This window comes from Podarcis pityusensis (assembly GCF_964106645.2).
Source record: "Podarcis pityusensis genome assembly, chromosome: 2".
NCBI lineage: Eukaryota > Metazoa > Chordata > Lepidosauria > Squamata > Lacertidae > Podarcis > Podarcis pityusensis.
The window spans coordinates 42,216,985-42,243,761 of NC_138029.1; the positions used below are offsets into that span (position 1 = coordinate 42,216,985).

The 26,777-nt window shown below is 41.6% G+C and overlaps 1 protein-coding gene and 1 long non-coding RNA gene across 8 annotated transcripts in view; one reads left to right on the forward strand and one right to left on the reverse strand.

Moving 5' to 3' along the window:
• The window catches only part of LOC308470714, a 39,268-nt gene extending 18,897 nt beyond the window's left edge, over positions 1 to 20,371 (reverse strand). The window contains exon 1 of the long non-coding RNA XR_013982588.1: positions 20,052 to 20,371. This is a non-coding gene — a long non-coding RNA (uncharacterized lncRNA). The remainder of the gene's footprint in view (positions 1 to 20,051) is intronic.
• The window catches only part of SHISA6 (shisa family member 6), a 263,665-nt gene that overhangs the window by 83,936 nt on the left and 152,952 nt on the right, over positions 1 to 26,777 (forward strand). The gene's annotated exons all lie outside the window — the stretch shown is intronic.

The following is a 26,777-nucleotide window of genomic DNA, read 5'->3' on the forward strand; positions in this document are numbered from 1 at the left end:
TGCCTCTCTCCCCGGATGCGCAGCACCATTTTAGATTGTTTAGATTGTTTAGATTTAGATTGTTTCCCCGTCCCCTCCCACCACAGCAGAGACTCATGGGTTCCTGCCTAACCTGTCCTTCAAATGAGCCAATCCGTGGTGGCCCGGGGGCACGGGGCATGGCCATCTACATAGCCCGGATGACCACTCAGCACCGCATCCATTTAATGTCTTAATCACTTCTATTTGACTTTTCTAAGTGCAAACTGTTTTTATTTTTCAGCTCATTCACAATTACAAATATAATCCAAGGGAGGTTAGATGCAATCACACACACTTTCTTTAGGGGAGAGCAAACCTGAATGTGACCAGCAGCTAGTTTAAAGGACACATGTAAGAAAGTAACTGGTCTATGAAAGACCAGAATCTGCAACCATGGTCAAGTATCACAAAATACTGTGCCAAAGAGCATAAGTTGCTGCAACAATATCCAAAGCTTTGAGTGATCTATTATATTCCCAAGCAGCAGCAGGCCTGGTAACACCCCTCAGATAAGGGGTAGTGGGTTTAAAGGGGCAGCGTTGTGACATGGAGCTACGTACTGCCACACCTTTGAATACGCTCAGACTAGAGATGCTTTTCTCCTTTGCTAGCGGAATGTGGGTCTGTGAATGCCAGTGCAGATTCCTGAGCTGAAAAGCCTTCACTATCAATCCCAACGATAATGAAAAAAGATCCCACTGCCAAAAGCCTATCCAGCCCAGCACCCTGTTTCTCAGAGAGGGAAGCTCCCAAGCAGGCTTATGCATGACTAGTAGCCATTGATAGCCTAATCCTCCATGAATTTGATGCCTGGTGGTTTTAGTGGGTGAGCAGAGAGTTAAACCTGATCTTCCTATATTGTGCAAGCCAGAAAGTCACCAAGAGAAGCTCTACCACTGTCACAGCTATACAGGGTGTCCGTGTGTGTCCCCGTGTGTGTGTGTGTGAGAGAGAGAGAGAGAGAGGAGAGAGAGAGAGAGAAGAAACTCTGCTTCTACCTCTGCTGCCACTACCAAGTGTAACAACCACTACCCCATCACACAAACTTTTCAAATAATTTCACTTACTTGCCCCTGTTTGGGAAAGGCAAGTTCTGAGGTAAGACCTTTTAGCTCAACCTTAATAAGATTTTGGAACGCATAAATAAAGAAAACCATCAAATCTAACACGCGGGGGACCACTTTATCTAAATTATCTATCAATTTGGTATTTGAACGATTGGTATTAATAATTGTATTATAAATTGGTATTGTTATAGTGAGGCTATTATTGGACTGTAATTGAAAACTAATAAAAAAATATTATTAAAAAAGAACCTTTGGCTCAGCCTTAACGTGAGCATAGCTTTCCTCCTAAAAGAAGTAGTGGTTTTTTCCTTGCTGCATGCTGACTTATGCTTCTACCTGACTGGGATGTCATTGTTCACTTGCCAAGGGTTTTGCCACTTTCTTAAGAATTTAAAATGCTAAGCAGCCCAGAGTGGCTGGGGTGACCTAGTCTGATGGGCGGGGTACAAATAATAAAGTTGTTGCTGTTGTTGTTGTTGCTGTTGGCACCGTGTTTTGAGCATCTGGTTTTGCAATAGCATTTTCCCAGATGTAGCCAAGTCAAAATTAGCATGCTGTTTTTGTGCTCTTTTTTCCTTTTAAGCCTGATGTTATATTATATTCTGCTTTAATATCACAGTTTTGCCCTGCCTTATTCTAAATCTCTGGTTCACCAGCCAATGGTCCCTTATACTACATGGTGGTACTGAGTGTCAGATTCCCAAGGCACTGAAATATTTTATAAGTTTTAAAAGAATAGGTCAGTACAAAGACATCATCATCATCATTTACAGGTACTCCCATTGAAACATGGTTTGCTTATTGCCTCTGAAGTGTAACAATGCCATCCTTGGCTTGAATCTCCACATGAGAAGCAAGCTGGCACTAATACATCGTCTCTGTAATATCAATTGGACCTGTGCTTTATAAATGAATTCTGTTAATCTTTGAAGACTCCTGTTGGGGAGTTTTGCTGTTTAAAAGCAGCTGCTAGTTTGTTGGGAGCCATGTCAGATCTAAGATCACACTGATCATACCGTGTGTAGAAATAACAATTTTGTAAAGCTACGAGGCAGCATTTTGATCCTTCACCTGCCAAATTCTCTTAGAACGCCAGTATCTTCTTAAGCAGGCATAAACAACTTTTTCTGGAGTAGGGGGAAATAGTAGTCCACCCTTACGTGTGTATTAAGAATATTCATTAATTTACTGTATACTGCTTGATTGCCAAAGTAGCTTCTCTCAACAAACCTTGGTTACCTATAAATATATTTTCTGCTGCTTTTGCTGGTTAAATGAGAAATTAAGTGCTACAAACAATGTGTGCATGCTGCAAAGCAGGATGGGGGCTTGGGTGTGTGTATTATAAACTATAAAGGGTGCTGTGCATGTTCTTAAAAATGCACGAATCCTTCCTTCCCTAAAGGAATGGAGGCAGGAGAGCATGCCTGAAGGCTCGTGCTTCAGGGATCCCAACTCTCCAGAGCCCTAGCAGGTGCTTTGTTAACAAGATGTTCCTATAGTGCCAATTTAGAAAGCAGATTCTTCTAAATAAGCTTCATCTCTCAGTACAATAAACATTCAAAAGGATGGCAGCATCTGCATTGCACAGAGAACACAAAAGCCTCCCTCTGCTGAGGCACTTTCATATCTGCTCTCATGGTCAGGAACTATTCCTGACAGCAAATCCTACATGGAGAGCAATGTTTCACGCAGAGGACAGCAAATTCTGCAGAGCATGCTCTGCAGCTTCCACTTCTTCTGATCAGGTTTGACATGGGAATGAAACATCAATACTGCTGCTTAAACAGGCAGGGATCAGCACTGTTCTTTATCTCCTATTGAGTGGCATCGCTCCATGCAGTGTGCTCAGCCACCTCCCCATTAGAGAGGCTTGGAAGAATGCTTGTTTCAGCTTATGCCAGGCATAGGCAACCTCGGCCCTCCAGATATTTTTGGGACTACAACTCCCATGATCCCTAGCTAACAGAACCAGTGGTCAGGGATGATGGGAATGGTAGTCCCAAAGCATCTGGAGGGCTGAGGTTGCATATGCCTGGCTTATGCATACAGCTGCTTTCTGGGTGTATTTTTGTTTGTTTGTCCTCTCTTCCCCTGTGGAATGTGACTTGGCTGGCATTGCACCACGTTGCCTCAGATTTCTGTTTGTGGCCAGTGACAGTCCACGTGGAGACTGGCTCCAATCCTGTCACCAATTAACTTATTAAGATGGGGCTTTTAAAAAAATGAAAAGTGGGAGGGGGGAGAATGTGACATTATATATAATATTTGTGTATATTTTCCAGGGAGTCTTCTCTTCTCATGAGGTGGCCAAAGTATTGTAGCCTCAGCTTCACAATCTGTCCTTCCAGTGAGCACTCAGGACTGATTTCCTTAAGAATGGAGAGGTTTGATCTTCTTGCAGTCCATGGGACTCTCAAGAGTCTCCTCCAACACCATAATTCAAAAGCATCAATTCTTCGGCGATCAGCCTTCTTCATGGTCCAGCTCTCACTTCCATACATCACTACTGGGAAAACCATATCTTTAACTATACGGACCTTTGTTGGCAAGGTGATGTCTCTGCTTTTTAAGATGCTGTCTATGTAGCTAGATATTAAAGTAAGTAAAATATGTAGGACAACAATTTCTGATAGTAGAAGGAAAACATTGGAAGCCCCTTTTCATGGGTGTTTGTGAAACTAGTCGGGGGGAAAGGCAAATCTGAAATCCCTTGGGGGTTGGTGTTGTGTATTCTCTCCAGCATATGCAATGGAGAGACCCTAGAGCACTATGGATTGCTCCTGGCACCAATTTGCAACTCGGTGCTGTTTGGCAAATGCAAGTCATGGCAGACAAAGCAGTAGCCACATTCACCTGCATCATCTTCTCTTATTCTGAAATCAGATGAAATCCAGCTCTTTCCTCATTGTGTGCACTTAGAAGTCATCAGCATTTTTTTCTGGGGTTTTAAGGGATGTTACTTGTCTTCACTGATTCATTCTCTCTGAACATCAGCTGGTCAAAACAGCTTGGTGTACTCCCTGAGTGAAAAGGTCCTCAGTTCGTCATACTTCTTAATGAGAAATGTAGATCTCTTCCCCTCAAATTGGGGGAATGGGTGTGGTTTGCCCTGTGCAACTGAAACTCTTCCCTCCCTCTCAGCCCAATTTTGTTGACTGTGCATTCAGGAACATTCTTTTTTAAGATCATTTCATGGGTGGTGGCAATTCTTTACATAAGAAACTCCCGGACACTTAGAGCAGTCTCCAATAGGAGTCATACTCAAGAACAGGGCAAATGACATCAGTAGACTCAAGTTAATCATGCACTGTTTTCATTAGGTCTACTCTGAGTAAGACATTGTCAGATGCAACCTTTTAGGCTGGAGAAACAGTGCTGCAGCTGGATCAGTCACTGGGGTTTAATTAATTAGTAAACAGGCAAGGAGAAGGACTCATCACCCAGAGAGAACTAAGGTGCCAGAAACATTTCTGCAAGGGAGATAAGGACTGCTGAGGGAAAATAGCAAAGCCTTCAGGAAGACTGGGTGTATATCACCCAGGAAGCTAAATTATTATTTTTTTAATAAGATATTTATTAAGATTTTCAAAATATTACAAAAGAAAAAGAAAAAAAAAGAAAATACAAAATAAAAATGGTTAAAAACAACTCAATCTTTCCATTACTTATTTTTCATTAGCTTGTTTCCCGGACCTCCTCACGCCTCCCTTTTTTGTATTCCAGTTCGGTTTGTTGGTTCAGCAAATCCTTACCCTCTTTGTTTATCCTAGTCTTTAATCTTAAAATATTGTAACGTTAAATTTTTACCTATTAATAATCCATTTTTCATATTCCCTTATAGTATTACAGCTGAAAACCACTTAATTTCTGTCCAACATCATTCTAACATTCATTAATTTTACAATATTTCTGTAAATAGTCTTTAAATTTCTTCCAATCTTCTTCCACCGACTCTTCTCCCTGGTCTTGGATTCTGCCAGTCATTTCCGCCAGTTCCATATAGTCCATCACCTTCATCTGCCATTCTTCCAGAGTGAGTAGGTCTTGTGTCTTCCAATACTTCGCGATGAGTATTCTTGCTGCTGTTGTTGCATACATAAAAAAAGTTCTATCCTTCTTTGGCACCAATTGGCCGACTATGCCCAGGAGAAAGGCCTCTGGTTTCTTCAAGAAGGTATATTTAAATACCTTTTTCAATTCATTATAGATCATCTCCCAGAAAGCCTTAATCCTTGGGCACGTCCACCAAAGGTGAAAGAATGTACCTTCAGTTTCTTTACATTTCCAACATTTATTATCGGGCAAATGATAGATTTTTGCAAGCTTGACTGGGGTCATGTACCACCTGTATATCATTTTCATAATATTCTCTTGACTGGGGTCATGTACCACCTGTATATCATTTTCATAATAGACTCTAATTTAAAATCACCCAAGAAGCTAAATTAGAGTCTATCCTTTCAGAGCATCCTAGTCATGTTTAAGTTAAGAACACACCCTGAGTGCATCTCCTTCATGCTGACTAGCATGCTTGTCACTGTGATTTCTCAGCATGCTCAATTATTTCTGCAGAGGACACTAAATTCTCTCCCTTCAGCTCCCCCACAACACACAGCTTTTCCTGCTGTGACCAGCGGTCACCAAAGACCAACTAAGGTGAGCATTTTAAGCAGAATTCATATTAATGCTAACAACTTACAAATACAAATATCCCTCTTTCACTTCAGGCTTGTAATGGTAAATCCTGAAGTGCACACTCTCTTCATAACAACCCCCTTAGCCACTCCTCTTCTGAGACTATGCTGCAAAAAAGGCATTTTTAACAATGCAGGTATTAAGACCAAGCAAGCTGTCTTTCTTACCTAATGCAACAAGTTTCGTTTTAATATCCGGCGTGATGAAGACTTCTGGTGGACTCAAAAGCTTACTATTTATTTTGTGACCTTTTGGTTGGTCATAATTAGGGATGAGCTAGTATCTCAGTTTTGATTATTTCAGTTTATCTTTTTTTCTATCTTAAGTTTGGTTCTCTCCATTTCCGTATCAGTTGGCATTTTTTTTAAGGTCCTCATGAAAATTCATCAGCATTTTAGACCAAATTTCATTTAATATACACATTTTCTATGCAGTTTTGCCAAATATACACAGTTTTGCAAAGTGATTTTCCCTAATGCAATACATTTCTCTATGTTATTTTCATTCATATATGCATTTATATGCACACTTTACCCCACTATATGCATTTTGTTCACACTACTTGGCTGGAGACATGCATTCGAAGAAGTGTGAATTTTGAAGGATGGCTGGGTTTCAGTTCCCATACAGTTTCAGAAAGCACAAATTAGGCAAATTCTCCTTCAAATATGTGCTGAACCAAATTTCTGCAGAATTTTTCAAAATAAAAGTGGCAGTTTAACCCTTAGCCAATCTACTTCTGAGCTGAATTCAAGGTGCCTATGTTGACATATAAAGCACTACACAACTGGGACCCAAACATCTGAAAGAGCAACTCCTACTATATTGACTTGCCTATGGCAATCCAGCCAATGGGGGAAGCTATAGGGTGGTGGCACTGGATTGGCCTCCTCTGTGGTGGTGCCCCACCTTGGGAGTTACTGAGGTGCATCAAGTACCAACACTATTAGTTTTTCATCAGCAACCAAAGATGTATATTTTGGAGACTTGGTGTTTGGAACCCCATAGATAATTTTCATCACCTGCTTTCATATCCTGATGATGTAATAGTGTTCACATTTTATTTTATGATTCTTGTGCAATGTACTTCTGCCCTGGAACCATATGGTGAAGGGCTGACCATAAATAAGGTAGGCAAATACATACATACATACATACATACATACATACATACATACTTTCGGTTCTGCTCAATCAAGCAATGCTGTTTTCAGCACTCACTTCAGTGGGATGTGGGCAGCAACTTGCACTGTAACACCATTCATCCCACCCACCCCACCCCACCCCACCCCACCCCATTTTCTTTGAATCAAATTCATTTTCAAAATACTCTGATATGTTCTGAGAAATGCAGACTGGATGGCACAAAGGGAGAAAGCAGTAAGCTAAGGCTTTGAATAATAGGATTATGCAATTCAGGCATCTAATCACTCATGAAAGAATAAGATTAGTTAAAGCACCAACCATTGTAATCTGGGGAAATGCCTGTTAACAGAATGCATACCTGGATTTATTAGCTTCTGCTAATGGGCATGTGCTTTTAGCCTGGACTTCTGTTTGTTGTGTCCTAAAGGCATCATGGCACGTGCAGTCCAGGGATGAGCACCCTGTGGCCCTCCAGGTGGGAAAGGCCATAGCTCAGTGGTACAGCCACTGGTCTGGAGGCAGAAGGTCCCAAGTTTAAAACCCAGTCAAAGACCCCCTGTCTGAAATCCTGGGGTACTGCTGCCAGTCAGTTTAGACAACACTGAGAGCTAGATTGACCAACTGACTTATGTTCATGCTGGATAGGGATGATGGAAGCTTGAATCCAACATCTGGAGGGCCGCAGGTTGCCTTGCCCATGTATCATTGATTGCTGCAGACCAGTCATGAAAACTGCACTAGTTGCATATGAGAACCATTACCAGTGCCTCCTTCCTGGTATATAGAATATATAGACCACAAAACATGAACCATTATCAGCTTTATTGCACCAGACACATAACCTATAGTATAAAGTAAAATGTGACCCAATTACCGTACATGATAAAGTACAGAACAGCAGGCATCCTTAGAAGCAGAAAATTGACAACAGTTTCATTTTACTCATTTGTCTCCGACACACTCCTTCTGTGTACTATATTCAGTGGAAACAAGTGACGATGGAGCGTATTGCTTTTCATGAAAAACAAACCCTTAATATCAAGGATATTCAGCAGCTCTCTTGAGCTTTGATTTTCTTCTTTGGATATTCCATATAGCCTTAATAGTCAAAATGTTTCACTAGCTGCTTACACATACATTCCTACCCTGGCCTTACTCTGAGAAGCACATGGTGGTACATATAGTTCTAGTCCACCTGTTGCACCTATTTTATTTCCATGAAAATCCTGTGAGGTAGTTCAGGGTGAGAATGTAATTGACACAAGTTCACCTGATGAGCTTCATAACTAAGTGGGATTTGAATCTGACTCTTCCTTGTCTAGTCCAGAATTTTAACCACAATATGCAGCCATCTATCTATGCCTCAATATTTTGCAAAGGTCCTGGGCCATACAGTTTAGGGTGATAATCCTAAGAAGGGAATGGCACAAACTACAGAAGATAGTATGAACCTTAGTTATTGATGTCAAAAATCTCTTCACCCTTCACCTTGGTGAGCTGTTAGCCAGGAGCAATAACAAGGGTTCTTCTGAAGGCACCTTGCCTTGGCCTTTCCTCATTCCTCATCCACAGTATGCAAGTAGGAACAGTCCATTGGACAGCGGCACTCACATAGAAATTTGCCTGCAAAAGCTCTGGCTTCCTAGGTTTAGCTTTTGAGTTGACACTTGCTATTCCCTTAGGTACTTGGCAGAAAATCCCAATTGGAATAGGGATTTCCAGACCCTTAAGCTTCATTCGCGCTTTGACAATACATGAATGTAATATGCACAGTTACGGTGGTACCTTGGGTGAAGAACTTAATTCATTCTGGAGGTCTGTTCTTAACCTGAAACTGTTCTTAACCTGAAGCACCGCTTAGCTAATGGGGCCTCCTACTGCCGCTGTGCCGCTGTTGCACGATTTCTGTTCTCATCCTGAAGCGTATGTAACCTGAAGCGTATGTAACCCGAGGTACCACTGTACTCATTTCCTGTAGCTATTCTTTAAATAAAAAAATAATAGGAAGGTATATATCTATCTCTCGGAACAAACATGACTTGAGGGTCAAAATAAGTTGGGATGCTCATAAAGTGGTCATGGGTCATCCTTTACATGTGACAGTCCACTATTTACAGGCATCCTCTGTTTGAAGGGCTATCGGGTGTAAGTCCCATTTAAGGATAGCCCTACAAAGGGAAAGCCTTGAAGTTGACCATCAACAGGTAGCACCTAGGCAGCAGACTGAACAGGCACACAGGTGTCACCTGGTCATGGTCTTCCCCACTATGGTGCAATGTACTGTATTTCTATTTAAATTAAAATAATCATTTCTAAATTTGCATCTCTAAATATAAATTAACATGTGCATTGAAATTATCCTCTTTTTTGGTGACATGGAAGTGGCCACCCTGGAGGCACAGTTTATTTTAATGGAAATGCAATGCCCTCTACTCCTTTCACCTAGTATACTTCATCTAGCCAAGATCCCTTTGACCCATGTGGAAAAGGAACGCTGCCCAGCTCTTTTTCTAAGATTTTTGCACAAGTCAATGTCATATAGGCCCATTTCCACTTAGCGCAGTTGTTTCAGGGAATCTAGGTATTGATTGCTCAGCAGAACTGCTGATCTGTGGCTGCCACCTCAGTGTTCTCGCGGGAGATTTTGTGCCTTTCCTGCCATAATTTTTTAACACTGTAAGAACTTCCCCGTAAGCCACTGTCTCTCTGGGACCTTCTGTTGAGCACACCATTTACCTGGGCTCCCAGCAGACTCTAACCACAGATCAAACATCTCTCTTCTGCTTAATAGAGCCTACTGGACCCTGTCACCATTGTTAGGGCAGGCTCCACTATAGCAGCTTCACCTCATTATGCTGGTGATTTATTACCAGCCGCAGCAAGCCAAAGGTTTTCACTAAAATGAGTGTTGCATGGATGGATTTGTTGAAACAACTCTGTGACTAGTGGGATGAATGATGAGAATGAACCCTGGGCTCCGAACAGCAGCCAAAGCTCTTGCTGGCATCATCCATCTAGTCCTCTCTGTGGGACTTTGCCCTAATTGGCACAAAAAGAAGCTAAGGATGACATTAACACTTCCTGCAGACAGATTGCAAAGACTGTTATAGATTTCTTCCCCCCAACTCAGTGACCACTTTAAATGCATAGAGGAGACAAAGTGGCATGAGCCACAGAGAGGATCCTGATAATAGGCATAAAGCTAGCGTCAAACTGAAGCGATACATTGAAATGTCAAATTAACCTTTCTTTGGCACAAGTCTTCACAAGATGGGCACAAAGCTATGCAGATGGCAGTGCTGTAAGCACAGGCCATGTAGGTTTGACACAATGGACAGTAATAGGACTTTAATAGCATTAAGGAACCAATCAGCTCAGTTGAGCCTGAGTGACAAATAGAAAGTATGGTATCCAAGAGATTAAAGTATCAACAGCATATTAGAAGGCAGCTGTGAGTTTGGGTCTCAAAATGCATGGCTTGAAGTACCTGACTTTACAATGATCAAGTCCTGCCTCTATACATATAAACAAGCTTGGCAGTAGTTTACAGATATGCAGTATTATCAGATTGGAACCAGCCGTCCCTCTGCTGTAAAATATGAACTGCGATATGCATTAATAGCACCAACCAGATAGCTTAGAATTTACTTTTATTGTGCATACAGCAAAACAACACCAGGCAGAAGAAAACCCTGCAGAAGTGGTCAGTGTGTTGGTAAAGTGTGTTGCTGCTGCTCCCCCTTCAAAAAGTTAATAAAATTACCAATTTGTTAGTATCAAACTAGCTGTGATGATAGAGATACATGAATGCACTCTCTAAATGGGAAACCGTGTGGGAGGGGGATCTGGATTTGGTCTCTAGTGGGAGAGGGTTAACCCTTTCCCCCTTGCTTCATTTTACCATTGCAAATAACACACACACATGCCTCACAGCTACTTAACTTATTAGGAAAAACACATGCACACACTGGTTAAAGCTTAATCTAACCTACCTCCCCAGAATGGAAGATCAGCAGGTTTCTTCTCCACTTTTGCAGAAATCCTATCTACCACAAACGACTCCTGCCCATCTTGTTGTTGGGTTGAATGCCCAAATTAAGCTGTCACAAGGGCTTCCTTGATCCCACCATTAGTGCTGGCCCCTAGGAGCCAACCAAGCTCCAAGAATGTGTCTGTGTGGAGTAATCAGCCTCATAACTTAAGGAGGGCTGTGGGTGCAACTCCTTTTCCTTACCAGCTTGAGCTTCTTGAGTTCTCCCATGTCTTAAACTCATTTTTCCTTGGCTCTCTCATTTTGGCACTCCACAGTATGAATGAACATAGACTATATTCTTGCAGTCTATGAGATCATCTACTTTCAGCATTTAGATGTGGAAGATCATTCCACAGTACCAAAAGTTTCACTATGCAAGATTGGGATCCATTCTAGCCCTACAACTCTTATGGTTGTTTTAACACATAACCATTCTTTAGAATAAAAAAGGAAAGCAAAACATTAGGCATCAGCTCTTCAGTATCAAGCGTTCTTGCCATCTTTGTCCCAACAAAATATATGAAAGAAATTGTAAGCTACTATTTTTTATTTTATTCTATTTTATTATTAAATTGGGACAGTTTGAGTAGTCAAAGGATATGTCAGCTTTCCAATAATACTGTACTGCTTGGGGGGCAAAATCACATGGCAAATCATTGCCAATTCACATGAATTTGCAAGATCAAGCAGGGGTGCTTGACCTGTATTATATTTTGCCTTCATATTGCTCAGATCATTGTTAGGTGTACTATAATCCAATCCACTTTTTGAGGTTCCTGACTATATACCAAACATTTGCATTGCTATGCCTGAGGCCAGCATAACTGTTTTTGCCAGAGATTAGGACTTCAAGGATTCATTTCCTCTCAAATATTAAACTGTGACAGGAAGCAGGGCTGCTAACATTGATTAGATATGGAACGGTAATTACTGTACTAGGAAGTCATGCATAAATATATATTACCCAAATTTTCAGTATAATTAACTGATTGGCATCTTTTAAAATGTTCGTTCAGGTATGATATTGTGCAGAGCTTATGATGTGGTGTGAAAGCATGCACCCACCAGTCAGATGCAATTAAAGTGGATTTACTTACATTGAAGTCAATGGGGCTAAAGGCCACTTCAGCCCAAAGTTATTTAAAAACAAACAAACATGGAAATCACTTCTGTGCAGGAAATCTTCCTGTACAATGGGGAACAAATGTAAAAGTGAGTACACCTTCGGGAAACTGTGACTGGTGGTTAGTTATTAGTCATTTGGGCATGCCTCAAAGTATTTTGAGTGTGGTATTCAACACTAGTCCTACTTAGAGTAAACTCATTGAATTTAATTGACATGTCTTAGCTTCATTCACTGTAGAATGAATACCATTGACATTTGTAAGAAAATTATTATGTGTGGAATGGCCTTTAAAACCAACACTACATCCCAGTTGCTCCCAGTTGGGGCAATTTAGCCATATAATCTGACCTTTTGTAAATACTAACCAGATACCATCAGTTAGGCTGGCAGGTGGATGCATCTCATAACAACCCTGATATTAGGGTGAAGAAAGACCAAGCCATTCCAGTGGCATGCATCTGAAAGAAAGTTCTTTTTTTAAAAAAAAAGAAATACCACTGAATTAAACTTAATTACATGGAAGGCATATATTTGGGCCAAAGTAGGCATGCAGGTTACAAAGTAGGCGTGCAGAAAGTGGGACGTGGGTGGCGCTATGGGTTAAACCACAGAGCCTAGGACTTGCCGATCAGAAGGTCGGCGGTTCAAATCCCCGCGACGGGGTGAGCTCCCGTTGTTCGGTTCCAGCTCCTGCCCACCTAGCAGTTTGAAAGCACGTCAAAGTGCAAGTAGATAAATAGGTACCACTCCGGCAGGAAGGTAAACGGCGTTTCCATCCACTGCTCTGGTTCGCCAGAAGCGGCTTAGTCATGCTGGCCACATGACCCAGAAGCTGTACGCCGGCTCCCTCAGCCAATAAAGCGAGATGAGCGCCGCAACCCCAGAGTCGGTCACGACTGGACCTAATGGCCAGGGGTCCCTTTACCTTGACCTAGGCGTGCAGGTTGCAGATTTGTGTGCTTAAAAGTTGCATATGGGATGTACCACTTCAAATTGCATGTTGATGAATGCTCCCCATACAAAAAAATTCCCGGCAAGGCAAAAATATGGCAAGCCTCTAAACTGTTATACTTGACCTCTAGTTTGTTTAAATGTGGATGCTGTTTTTTGTATGTGGGAGTATCCAGTCATGTCACGTGAGCCGACAAGCAGCCTGCAGTAGAACATGAGGTTTATCAACTTCATAAGAAGACATATTTGGGGTGTGATGTGGTAGAAGCAGAAGCCCAAACTACACATTATATCAGGAGTTAGTGTTTGATTTTTATAAAAATAACTAAAAGACACGAATGAGGGCTACCAATTTGATCTGAGCAATGGCTCAGGAGAAGGCTGTATTTAAAACTTTCATTCTAGTGCTCTTTTCCCAATGCTTAGCTTCCTCCCATCTGTTTTTTGCCCCATGGAAGGATGTGAGGGGAAGAGAGAAAACCATGCAATGATACAGACACCTGTATATTTTTCTGTACGGAAGTAATAGGTTTTGGGGGAGGGCAATGTAGAAACAAGGCAGAGTAAAAGGTTAAATACTGCAGCTCACCACGCTCATCCTGCCACTTTCCAATCAAATGAGGGCTTTTTCCTCCCTACATCTGTATTTAATTTAGAGGAGGGGTGGAAACATTGGAAGCCCAATCATTGATTTCCTGGTGTAACCTTTTGTTTGTCCCCAAAGTGTTTGGATATAAGGCGTGAAGTATGTTTTATTATGTCTAAGTCAAGCAATCGTGGTAGCTGTGAACCAAACACCCTTTTCTCCAAGGTAATGCATTTTAGAGGGAAGAAGGATTCTATATAAGCAATTTAAACCTGCTGTTTCATAAAGCTGAGAGAAAGGACTTGGACCGATGTGCTATGGCAGTTTAGGATATCAACCTTGAGCTTACACTTGACAGGCCATTACTATGCTTTTAATAATAATAATAATAATAATAATAATAATAATAATAATAATTTACTTCTACCCACCCTTCTGGCTGGGTTTCCCCAGCCACTCTAGGCAGCTTCCAACAAAGGATTAAAAATACATTAAAACATCAGTCATTAAAAACTTCCCTATTGACTTAAAAAATATGTTGCTTCAATTGTAGTTTTTGTTACTACGTGAAAACTAAGCTGGTGACTTGAAGTATTGCAGTCAGCAAACAGTGCGATCCTATGTGTGTGTCTACTCAGTTCCATTGAGTTCAATAGGACAGTAGCATTGCAACCTAAGTTACACTGAACACTGGAACTTACTTCTGAGTAAACATGCTGTATGGGATCTGGCTGTATGACCAAAATCTTCTGTGCCACACCTATATGTGTGTAAGCACCAATGAATTCAGTGAAAGAAGCATAGAACCAGGCTGCTTGAACGTTTATGTTACAGTCTTACAGAACAATCAGACACTGCACAATGAATGTTCATGGAATGATGGTTTGCTTCAGGCATGCCTATTCTAAAGTAGAAATGTTTCAGGCATCTCATGCTATTATTGCTCATGCCATGAGTCAGTACTGATCAGCATTTTGTATTCAATTTCTTAAATGGAGGAGAAGAGTGTTTAATGATCAAATCTGTAAGTGATGAAAATCTGGAAAGGGTGACAAACACACTCTGGATCAGACTGAATTAATACAAATGAGGAATTGCTTTTCCATTTGCCCCGGTGTTGTTAAATACTACAACTGCTGCTATTAACAATTCAGCCAAAGTTAAGTACCTTTAAGCCTCATTGATATCATTGAGAGAAATCTGAGCACATTCTAAACGCTTCCACTGAAATCAATGGAACATAATAGGATTTATATTTGGCTTGATTGTGCCTAAAATTATACTAGGATTGGGATTCAAAATCACATTGATTCAGTGAAGAAGTGGATTTAAAATAATGCTAAAATGAAAACCAAGGAAATAAACTATTAGCTTTAGGATATGACCAGGATACGAAACAAGGGATCCCCCCAAAAATTCTGTGGTGTCAGAGATGAGAGTTAGCTGCACGATCTTTTTCTAAATCATTTTCCTAAAAGTGTTATAATTCTGGATAATCACATACCACCCTTTGCAATCATGAGAACTGCTGACAACCACGTGGGTATGCTTCTGTGCACAATGTATGTCCTTGGAGCCTTTTGTGGGGGGCCCTCTCTGTAGTTTGTGTGTCATGTATACACCCTTACAATATATAACAATACAGTATTACATGCTCACCTACGCCAATGTTTAAGGGGATAAGTTTGGTTATATGCTTTTCTCTCTCTTTCTTTATATTTCTATTGTACCTTGAAAATCAACAAATATATATTTTTAAAAATGTATACACCCTTGAAACATTCATGCCACCTCCAAAGAAATGGCCACTCTAAGCTCGTTTTTCTTCCCCAAGGTTATCACAATAAGCTCTTTTTAATATGCTGCCAAATAAAAAGTTGGCTGACACCTTCTCCACTCCTCTCATCCTTAATTTGGCATAAGTGCCTAAGTAAAAAAGCTGGGATTCTGCAAGGGTGTCATGCAGCTTCCGCTTTATTTGCTATTATTGTTGCTTTCAAGTGGAAAATTGATATAATAACAGCCTTCTTGCGGCACACAGCAGTCTATGCTTTTGTACAATGCTCTGTAAGGATGATCAGCATCCACTGGCAGGACGGGGGTGGGGGAGTGACAGATGCCGCCTGCAAATAATGAACCGATCCAATTTCCTTTGGAAAGGAACTTTGCAACAATCTCTTTAGCTTGGCAAGTTACAGTGCTGTCCAGGGCTGCTTATGTGTATGTTTGGAGCAGTGGATGTTTCCCTAGCTCATTAGGTTTGAATATTCAACGGTATTTCCATTAGAAAGACAGTAGAGGGGATCAGCTTCCCAGCAACAATGGCTTATAAAATGAAAAATAGGCAAAATAAGAAGCTTTATATAATACATGCACACACATTTATTGCATACAAGATGTGATGAAATAACTGCCAGGTGCATGAATTGGCTGCAGACATCTTAGACCCCTGCCTGAACATCTGTTTTGAAATACCCATATCAAGGGGTATTCTGCAAGTGAAGAGACATAATGGTGTAAGTGTATTAAGTGTAGAAAATTCATTCATATTGTATTAGTAATGCTGTAGCCATTTTACTTTATGCCTTCATATCCATTTGCATTGTGCCCAAAGATTAAGGCTGCTATTATAAACATACTTACTAAGGAGTCAGTCCTTTGGAATATAGTGGGAATTACTTCTGAGTAGACATGCTTAGGATTGTTTTGCAACTCACAACGACCTAATTGGATAGTGTCAGACAGTCATTCAAATATATTGAGCAATATTTAAGTTGCAAACCTGCTCTTTGATAATACTGCATCTTGTTCCTTGGCAGGTATGTGTCATTAAAGGCCAATTAAAAGCCTATGCAATACCAAATTCCCCACCAGCCTCTCAAAGAGGGAGAAATTGTTATTTCTTATCTTCATCCATTGTTGCCCTAATGCACAGCACAATGCAATGCAATTTTACTCAGAAGAAGAAGAGCCAGTGTGGTGTAGTGGTTAAGAGCGGTAGTCTCATAATCTGGGGAACCGGGTTCGCGTCTCCGCTCCTCCACATGCAGCTGCTGGGTGACCTTGGGCTAGTCACACTTCTCTGAAGTCTCTCAGCCCCACTCACCTCACAGAGTGTTTGTTGTGGGGGAGGAAGGGAAAGGAGAATGTTAGCTGCTTTGAGACTCCCTCGGGTAGTGATAAAGCGGGGTATCAAATCCAAACTCTTCTTCTTCTTCCTGTTAGGGTTAATAGGTGTTAGGGTTCCAAGGGGTTGCTCGAGAGCAAGCAGGCAAATGCCTCCCTGCTCGGCTGTGAAGCCTTGCTTTTGATGCCAAAATAAACTTTATCTGTCCAGAGCGCCACTCTCCCGTGGCTGGCTCATTCACTGGCAGAATCTGTGAGTGGGCGGTCCTTAAACCTTCCCCAGCAGAGTAGTTTCTTGACGCCCAGTCTGCGCCTCCCCTCTCGGCGCGGAAGCTTACTGCGCAAGGAGGGCATGGGTAACGGAGGACCTCTCTCCTCCCTGCTTTGCCCAGGCAAGGTGTCCTGGTACCGCCTCGCCTCCTCCAAGCCCTGAAGCTCCTCTCCACTGGAGGCGTGGTTACTCTCCTCCACTGAGGAGGAGCTGCTTCCCACGATCTTTGGGGGCTCTCTGTAATCCATCCGGCTTTGCTCCTCTCGCCCCTGAGCCGATGGCAGTTCCCTGACAATAGGACTTAAGACTGAAGCTGGGTCAGAGTGATTCTAAAGTGAAGGAGGGGTTGAGATTCCATTAAGGAGAAGCCACTACTTCCTAAGACTTGCTAGGTGGTATTTTCCACCACCAATACCCTCATTCACCCTTTCGTCCACACACACACACACACACACACACACACGGGGGGGGGGGGAGAGAGCGCTTTGCATTGACACCAGGGCTAACATGCTTTTTCAGCCTTTATGGAGAGTGTCAGGGAGATGAGTCATAACAACCACAGAGAGAGAATGCCCCATTATTGACTTACTGGCCGTGGGATACAGTAACAAAGATAGGGCTTTCCACTGCTGCACTGCACAGGGCTCTATCTATAAGTGTCCCAAGTTGGGGGAAGTCCAGTCACCCCTCAGCTGCCCTCTTTGGAAGCTTACTAGTGCACTACCCATGTGTTCTCCAAAGGAAATATATTGAGATTAAACTCACTGCACATGAGTCTGATGACATCTCAAAACCATTTAGATCTCTTTTCACATGGAGGAGGGAGCAAGCTTCTTGCAATGGCTTCAAGTTGCAAGAAAGGAGATTCTGACTAAACATTCAGAAGAACTTTCTGACAGTAAGATCTGTTCAGCAGTGGAACAGACTCCCACAAGAGGTGGTGGACTCTCCTTCCTTGGAGGTTTTTAAGCAGAGGTTGGATGGCCATTTGTCATGGATGCTTTAGCTGAGATTCCTGCATTGCAGGGGGTTGGACTAGATGACCCTTGGGGTACCTTCCAACTCTAAGAGTCTATGATTCTGAGATTGTTTGCCATTCTAATTAGATGCTAAAGGTGGCGTTTCAGCTCCCTGAAGATACTTTGTTAAAGCTAAGTGTGTTTTACAAGTTGAACCTATGAAGTCAGAAGCAAGGACTACTGAGCTAAATGGGGGTGTACTCCTATGAAACTTAAGTTTGCAGTGACGCTGATCCTAATAAATTGGGTATTATGCTATGCACTGCTGCTTCTTTGCAGTGTGTGTATTTATTTTAATGGATCAACATAGCTATCTGCATTTCTCGACTCTCCTTGGCACCATGGCTATGAAGACTGTCATAATGAGCTCCTGCTCTACACCCCTGAATGGCACACAGCAACAGCATATCACACTGTGATCCTTATATCTACTTTCTTTTTCCTGTGTAATATTTTTAGGTGGCAACTCTGTACCCATCTTTAATACATTTTACTTAGTTTCTACTTCTTCTTTTTAGGGGGAAGTGATATGTAAACTCAATAAATCCTAATCTCCTCATCTGAGGGGAAGAGTCTTATTGCACCTTTAAAATGAACTAATTTATGGTGTCATAAGCTTTCATGGACTGCATTCTACTTCATCTGTTGTAGTTTATGGAAACATGCCATAATAATTTATTAGTATTTAAGGTGCCACGAGACTCTTAGGATGTAGCAGCAAAAACAGCAAACATAGTTACTCCTCTGGAAACTGTTAATTAAGTTGATTACACAAAACAAATAAGGTATCAAATATCTAATGTAACAAATGACACACTGCGCCAGAATTTATGAAGGTAGCAGTAACAATCTTGAAGTAGAATCTACACAGAACTCAACTCATGTGTCACACCAGCGACTATTTTATAAGAATTGATAAATTATCACTCTGCTCAACCTCAGTCATTTTGGCACAATCCAAACAGGGACTTCCCACAATTCAGCCTAAGAAATACTCTGTAATAAAATGTATAATGACTATCTAAAAAAAATTTATTAGGGGATATTGGCAAGTAGTAGTAGTAGTAGTCGTACATACATACATACTTTTCATTAGACAGCTATGAGCATTTTACTATACCACCTAGAGATAACTTTTAAAAAGGAAAAACAACAGAGTTTTCTGGCACCTTAAAAACAAATTTATTGTTACATAAGCTTTGGTGGACTTCATAAGAAACATGGATGACATCCAAGAAAGCTTATGCAATAATGAATTTGTTAATCTTGAAGCTGCCACAATAGCTGTCAACGTTTCCCCTTTTTTAAGGGAAATTCCCTTATTCCAAATAGGATTCCTCCCAAGAAAAGGGAAAAGTTGACATCTATGCACAAGACAGACAGCCTTCACAACAGCCAAGTATTCCTTGTGGAGGTACGCAAAAACCCCTAATGGCCTGCACGGGACAATGATGTCCCATCCCTTGAGGCCTGCTCAATGCCTCTGTGCAAGCACAAAGCCACAGCAGCTACCAGCCATGGCATGTGAAGACTGCAGCACCTACCACTGCGCAGGCCACAGCTGTACCTAGTGTTGGAATGGGTTTTTGTTTCCACAGAGCGAAACAGTGGACCCATAGAGTTAAAATTGCAAACACTGTTTCCGTTAGGAAAAACGAAAGACATTTATAGGATTGTTCCACGGAAGGAATATTTACATATTCTTAAGAAACTGCAGCATTTTCAACAACAAACATCAAACACAACCATGTGGGTAAAATTCAGGGTACTGGATGAGTTATTTCACCAGACAGAGGGTTTGCCAAGCACGTGGCAGAGGATGTGGTAAGGTAATACATCCTGCTCTGCAGGCCGGGGGCTGTTTGGTATACTAATCACTGTTCTCTGCATTTTCCACAGTCATTTCTGAATATCTAAAGCTCTGCCCATTGTTCCTGGACTAACAGCTACCTGGTCAGGCGCTGGTTAATCACACAGAGCAGAAATAATCTGAAATGCAATCCTTACCTTGCATGCCGTGGGAAGGAGAGCCTGCATGGAGGGAAGATTACATAGGAGTGGGCCCTTCACTCAGCAGACCTCCCAGAGAGCTAGCACTTCATTCTCTGCAGCATCACTGACGCTGCTGGAATGTGGCTCTCTGCAGCAGCTTGCCGGAGGTGTGCAGAAAACACACATTCAAGTCACAGAGCCAGCCATGTAAAAACGCTGCAAACATCTGAACTAGGAATGGGCCAAGCAGGCTTTCTTTCCAGGAATAAAATGCCCTCCAATCCAGTTCTGCAGATTTTTGTGCTCATTATCTCCTCTCCTGATTGTAGCACTGCCACCCCGCAAGGCAACTATCAGCACAGCTGGCTGCCAGAGATGAACCAAGGGGATCAATGTGTTCAGCTCTCCATTCTCTTCTCCATAGTGTGAATCAGAGCCTGCGCCTCAGTGATGGGTGTGAGAAGAGACAGCAGCTCTAGGATATTGATATTGTGTCATTGACTGTCTCCTTGCTTCAGGAGGTTATGCTGCCTCACTCCCTCCCCAACCCCACTCCCCAAACTCACTGCTTGCATGTAATTACTGGAAGCAGGGTATATTAGATTTGATACACCTTCCCAAGCAGATGGTTGCCAGCACTGAGATGTGGAAATATGTGCCCAGGGCAGATTGTCCCAACTACTTAAAAAGGTGGAGAGATCATACTGTCTCTACCCCCATTCATTTGACGAATAAAAGAGAGGAGATTAATGCTCAGAGGGGATGTGTGACGTGTGTGTCGCAGATTTAGAATTTGAACACTGAGATCCACAAGCATCTTTTGTTGTTAAATTAAACCACTCCATCTTAGTGTGCCACAGGCTTTGAATGGTACCTTGCTGTTGCAGATCAGTTGGATGGCTCTGAATCTGTCCTGCTCTTGTATGTGACTAGATGATTTTATTTGACATCTGAAATGCTCTAGCTATTGTAATTAGCTTCAGTGTGTGACCACTGCTAACAAATCAATTACATTAAAAAAAAAACCTTCTCATTCCTTTTACCCAGGGAGCTAAATAGGAAACACAGAACAATAGAAATGGAAAGTACCTAGTCTAGTCCCGCAACAAAAGTCTGTTACCCAAAACAAAAAAAGGAGAACTGCCCACCAGCCCCTTTTACTGTTCAGTGTCATAAGCAGGGTATAAGTCTGCTGGTTTGTTTTTAAAGTGCCTGCAGAGTTCAAGCAAGTGAACCAAGGCGCACACACTACATGGGAAGGTAACAGAAAGAAAGAAATGTTCATGGAAATCTGAAAATATTTCTGACATATTCTGAATACCTCCAACAAGTTTTCCAAAAGGATTTTCCCCCTCCCATTTAAAAGATACCCAGCTTCACACCACCCCACATATTGTCTCAGTAACAATTCCGGAGGATCCAAAATGATATTGGATTAAACTGTTCTGACCTCTACAGAGACACCAGAGCAGAAAATTACAAGGTAGCCTTTATAAATGTTATCTAACATGTCTGACTGTGTTATGTGAACCCTGTGCAGGCTGCTGAATCACAGGGAGGGCAGAGGGGTCAATCGTATAGAGATTCAGTGTGTCAATACAGTGCATTCAAGCCCAGAGTATGAGTTGGAACTTCTGAAAGAATGGCCTCTTTTCCCCAGATTTTGTCCAGGTTATAATGCGCTAACTCCTTCTCCAGCTCCCATTGTTTCCACTAACAGAGGAAGGTCAGGTTTGCAGTGAATACAATACAGGAAGATGCTTCTTATATGCAAATGAGGCATTGTAATATTTTACAGACATAACTACAGTACAAGGAAATCAGGAAACACTGCTTGACTTGGTGCGGGGCGGGATCATTTAACGGTAGTGAATAAAAATGACAGTAACTGAAAATACAATGTTGTTCCCTAATGAGTTTGATGGTTGCATTGTCATGAAAAAGCGCTATTACATCTGAGGAAACCTGAGATCACTTCACATTAGCATGAGACTCGTATGTATGTGTTAAATTATTATTTCCCCCTTAAGTAGCACATTTCTAGTCGGCCTGGCGCAATGTCCTACATTAAATGATGCGTTAATAATAGTTTAACAGATGTTGCACAATGCAACATTGAGAGGCAGTTGGAAACATCTCACATGTCCCTGTGTAAGTATCCTGGGACTGTCTCTGCCCCACAACAGCTTTTACATTCCTGCTAAACCAAATGAAGACCAGAGTTCCTATTCAAAAGAGCTGCTATGATTCCTCAAAGCAGCCATGGCTGCATCCGGCGTCCAGGCTAGCGCAAGACAGCAGTCCTTCCTGTTTGAGGGCTGCAGGCAAGGCCTACATTCATCTAGCATCAATTAGCACTTCAGGGCCCCAGCCAACTCCCATAAAAGTCAAGCTGATTATTTTAATTAGCTTTCCCTCCCCCCCCCTTAAACCCCTGGCTTTTCTTGCTTATTATGGCAACTGATTTCAAAGTTAAATCATTAACACAAATCGCAGCCCAATTATGAACTCCAACATTAAATCTTATAATTTTTTTAGCATCTTGGCTTGAGATAATTAACATACACTATAGAATAATAACCATAAGTCATTATCCCCACTGCCATATGCACGTCTTTTATGGCACACTGACGTTAGGAGATGTTGCTTGCAGTTCTTCTTTCTCAACCACAGAAGGAACAAGAAGTTATGTCTTCACTGCAGGGGTTGCTAACCCAGTGTGGGCTACTGAGAAGTGCCAGTGAGATTTATCACTTGCTTAGATTTATATTCCACCCTGTGCAGGAATCTCACAGTAGGGTTAATATTTATTTTATTATCTTATTACATTTATATCTTGCTTTCCTCCATGTTGGAACTCAGGGTGGCATTCTTGAGTTTCCAGGTAGTCTGCTATCTAGCCGTTGCCAGAACCAGACTTGCTTAGCTTCTGCAAGGTGGCTGCATCATGTGATGTCCAACTTTGTCATGTTTAAATAGGCTGGGAAAGAGAGATAAATCCTGTTCTCACATAATTTAGGGCCATTTCATACATTTCAGAGAGTAGATTGTCGTGGAATGTAAGCTCAAAAGAGAACTGCTTCCAAACACAGCTCTCTGGTAAGTGTATCTGTATGATGCATGCATTTGAAAACCTTTGTTTATTGCATTTATGTTTCTAGGTGTAAGCTGTAGGTGTAGGCTTAAAAATACAACATGTGATGTGCTGCTTACAAACTAAAGGAAGGAAGGAAACCCTGCAGAAGTGACCAACTTGGGACAGGTTGAGCCAGCAGTTATTTTGAATCTCTGACTTCTTAGCTGACATCCCAAAAAGGAACCGAGCTTCCCTGTAACCCAAGGTGGAAGTCCTGGGCTCTCTTTGAAATGAGAACCTGTGGCCCTCCAGACATTGTTGGACACCATATCCAGTCAGTCCTAACCAGCATGGCCAATAAGGTGATCTCAGTTGCAATCCAGTGACATGTTATGGACCACAACTTCCCCATCCTATCTGTAGATAAAACAGCCAATATCTACTCCTCTCTTCATATACTCCTTCATGCACATAAACACTCAAATGCAAATGTGGTACAGGCTCAAATGAAGGGGAAGGACCTGGAGCCACCCAGTCTTCAAGATTTTGAAAGCTGTGCTCTGCACCTGTTGATTTCCTTATAACGTGTATAATATTGACATTGCTGAGCTTTCTTCTACTAGTACGTACTCGATTCACTAGCTTTGAAGCTTTCATCTGCTGCTAGTTGGAGATGCTTGTTATGTGTAAGTCAAGGCATCCCAGCAAGTTAGGCATGCAGATCAACTTCCTTCTTCCTGCCATGGGCACAGAAGATTCATCGCTATGACTCTGAAACAGCACCACCTGAGATTAAATACAAAATAATTAATTGGCCACTGCAGAAGCTGAACAGCAACACTCAGAGAGATGTTATCTGTTGTCCTGTTTGAATTAAGAATTCATAATGGCACAAATCACTCTGCTTACTTTGTTTTGCTTTGAGTTGTACTGTACACAAATGAACTTGCTAGAGAAGTTGATTAATGAGAGGAAGTCAAGAAACACAGAAAACGATCCATTAGCCTATCTCTCCAATCCATCTTATCTTTCTCCTCAGCAGCCCGCCAAGAGGATGGCCAAATGAACAAGAAATCAGGTTAAAATCAGGCATCCTGAGATTTTCATCACCCTAACAATATCCTGTTCTGTATATACCTCATTTGCTTTGTCTATACTAGAAAAGGGGGGAAATGAAGGGCAAAAGACTAAACACACATACACACAACACACCAGGAGAATATACTACATCATCAAACACATGGAAACACTAGGGGTGAATCTTTCAGTTTCATTTCTCTGTTTTTCATTTCTCCAGTCTAAATCCACTTCCCTACATTTCTACAGTAGTTTGCATTGCTGTTTTTAAAAATCCTCATGATAATGTGTCAGCAACTTAGTGCAAATTTCTTCTAATATATGCACTTCTATATGCTGTTTTTACTAACATACACATTTCTGAGAGCAATTGTTCTTTGTTATCTTCACTAATGTTTTATAAACTCTCTAATAAAATATGTTATAAAGGGTGTGTGCATGTATACAAAGGGATGAATTCAATGCAGTGCTAAGGAGATCGTACTGTCACCACAAGCATTTTTGCTTACCTGATGGAACAACCTTCCCTCTCCTCCCTTCACATGCTGTTCTGGGCATTTTCCCAACCCACCCTCCCCTGCAAGCCACTTTGAGTGGGTATGGGGAGAAAGGGAATACCATTGCATTAGGAGAATTCTTTGCAAGGGCTTCAACTAGCAAGACTAGTTAGTTGAATCCTGCTCACATTGTTTGGAGAACTACACTGAAAAATTCAGAGAAGTGAGAATTTCAAAGAACACTTGTGTTTTGGTTTTCATATTGTATTGCTTTTAAAAATGAGAATTAGATAGTTTCTCATTAAAATGCAAACCAAAGCAAATTTCTCCCCTGTCCTAAGGTAACCTCCCCCCCCCCCAACATATTAGATCCAACTGATTGACTCATAGGTTAGCAAGATGGTTAGGATGATTCTATAACAGATATGTTCCAAGGTGCTGTGCTGGAAAAGTCTGAAAATGGGACATTTTGGTGCCTCTCACACAATGCTTGAGACATCTTTGTTACCATGTAATTGCAGCCTGCCAGTGCACCAGCACAGAGCAAGCCAATACACTTCATCCACTGTGAACCATCAAATTACGTCCACTGGTTTCTGTTCTTGAGTCTCCTTATTAAGACTTTTTTTGCTCCTGTATCTCAATAAGCATTGGCTATTTCAACTTAAAAATAATAATACTCATTTTCTAGAGGGAAGATGCTTTGATTCAGAGTAATCAAAGTCAGAAAGCCATGCAGGACATCACCAGCCATAAACATTGGCTTAGAGTTGTCCAACAAAGTTGTCTAATGATAAGCAGCTTATATGAAACACAGGGACATAAGCAAAAAGACATGTAGCATGATTAATCAGTTAAATCACCACCAGGATTGTCTACAGGACTGTCCTGCAAGAAGACTAGGATGTGGACACGATTGCTTTCAGTAGAACAGGGATGGAGAAGCTTAGGCCCAGGGGCCAAATGCCATCCTCCAGCCCTCTCTATCTGGCCCTCGGGACTCTCCCTAAGCCACACCCCTTCCCCAGGTCTTCTTTGCAACCTCCTTGAGTGTATTTGCCTGGCTAGAGTGTTTCTGAACTTTAACAATGTGTCTTGCTTGCTTTGGTGGAGTAAAGAGAGGGATGTGTGAGTAAATTAACACTAGCATGTGCCTCTCAGACAGTTGTCTAGGAAGGGAATATGGCCCTTAAGCTGAAAAAGGTTCCCCACACGTCCAGTAGACTAACTCAAGCCTAGAAACCTCAAAAAAGAATTGACCTGATATAGGTTTGGAAGTAAAGATGGATGTTTTTCAATTTAAGATGGCTCCAGGCTGGATTGCCATATTTCTATATTTCCATTGCATGGGAGCATAGTAATTATGGACCCAATATTGTTGATCCCCTAGCAACACAATGTCCCTGATACATGCAGCACAAGCAGAAGTAAGTCAAGAATGCCTACATAGTAGTACTATTGAGAAACACTCGTGGCATGCACCATGTTTGCCTGATTCTGTGATTCAGGGGAGTACTGAAATGCAGGCATGACTATGGGTTATTGTTAGCCCAAGGCATCGCTAACAAACCTGTAGTTTAATGGATTCACACAGCTTTAGGTGGCGTCATAGTGACACCACCTAGACAAGCAACACTAAAGCTTGCAGTTGGTTCTGGAGACTTCCCCTAGCAATCTTGGGAAGAAGAAAAACGTGATGGCAGAAGCTCTGCTCTTGGCAGAGAGGACCTGGTGGGTATGTGCTCTTCTTACAGGACTGCCAAAGTAATTAGTTCAATAAATAGAAAGCATGAGTTATCCCTGCTGGGTGACTAAGTTAGAATAAAAGGGCATGAGGGAGGCTGAAGTCAGCTATTACCTCTCCAATTTAAAATTAAAACAATTAATCAATTGGCCCTGCTGGAATTAATAGAGAAGCCAATGCACCTGAAATATAATACATAAAAGCTAACATCTAGAACCCTGGTTATAGGTTGGCCCAGAAATATAATAAAATCATATTATATGGTAAATAAAATCATCTAAACATGGTGTCTAGCACATTTTTGTAATGGCAAGCGCCTTATGTTTCTACAACATGATATAGTTTTT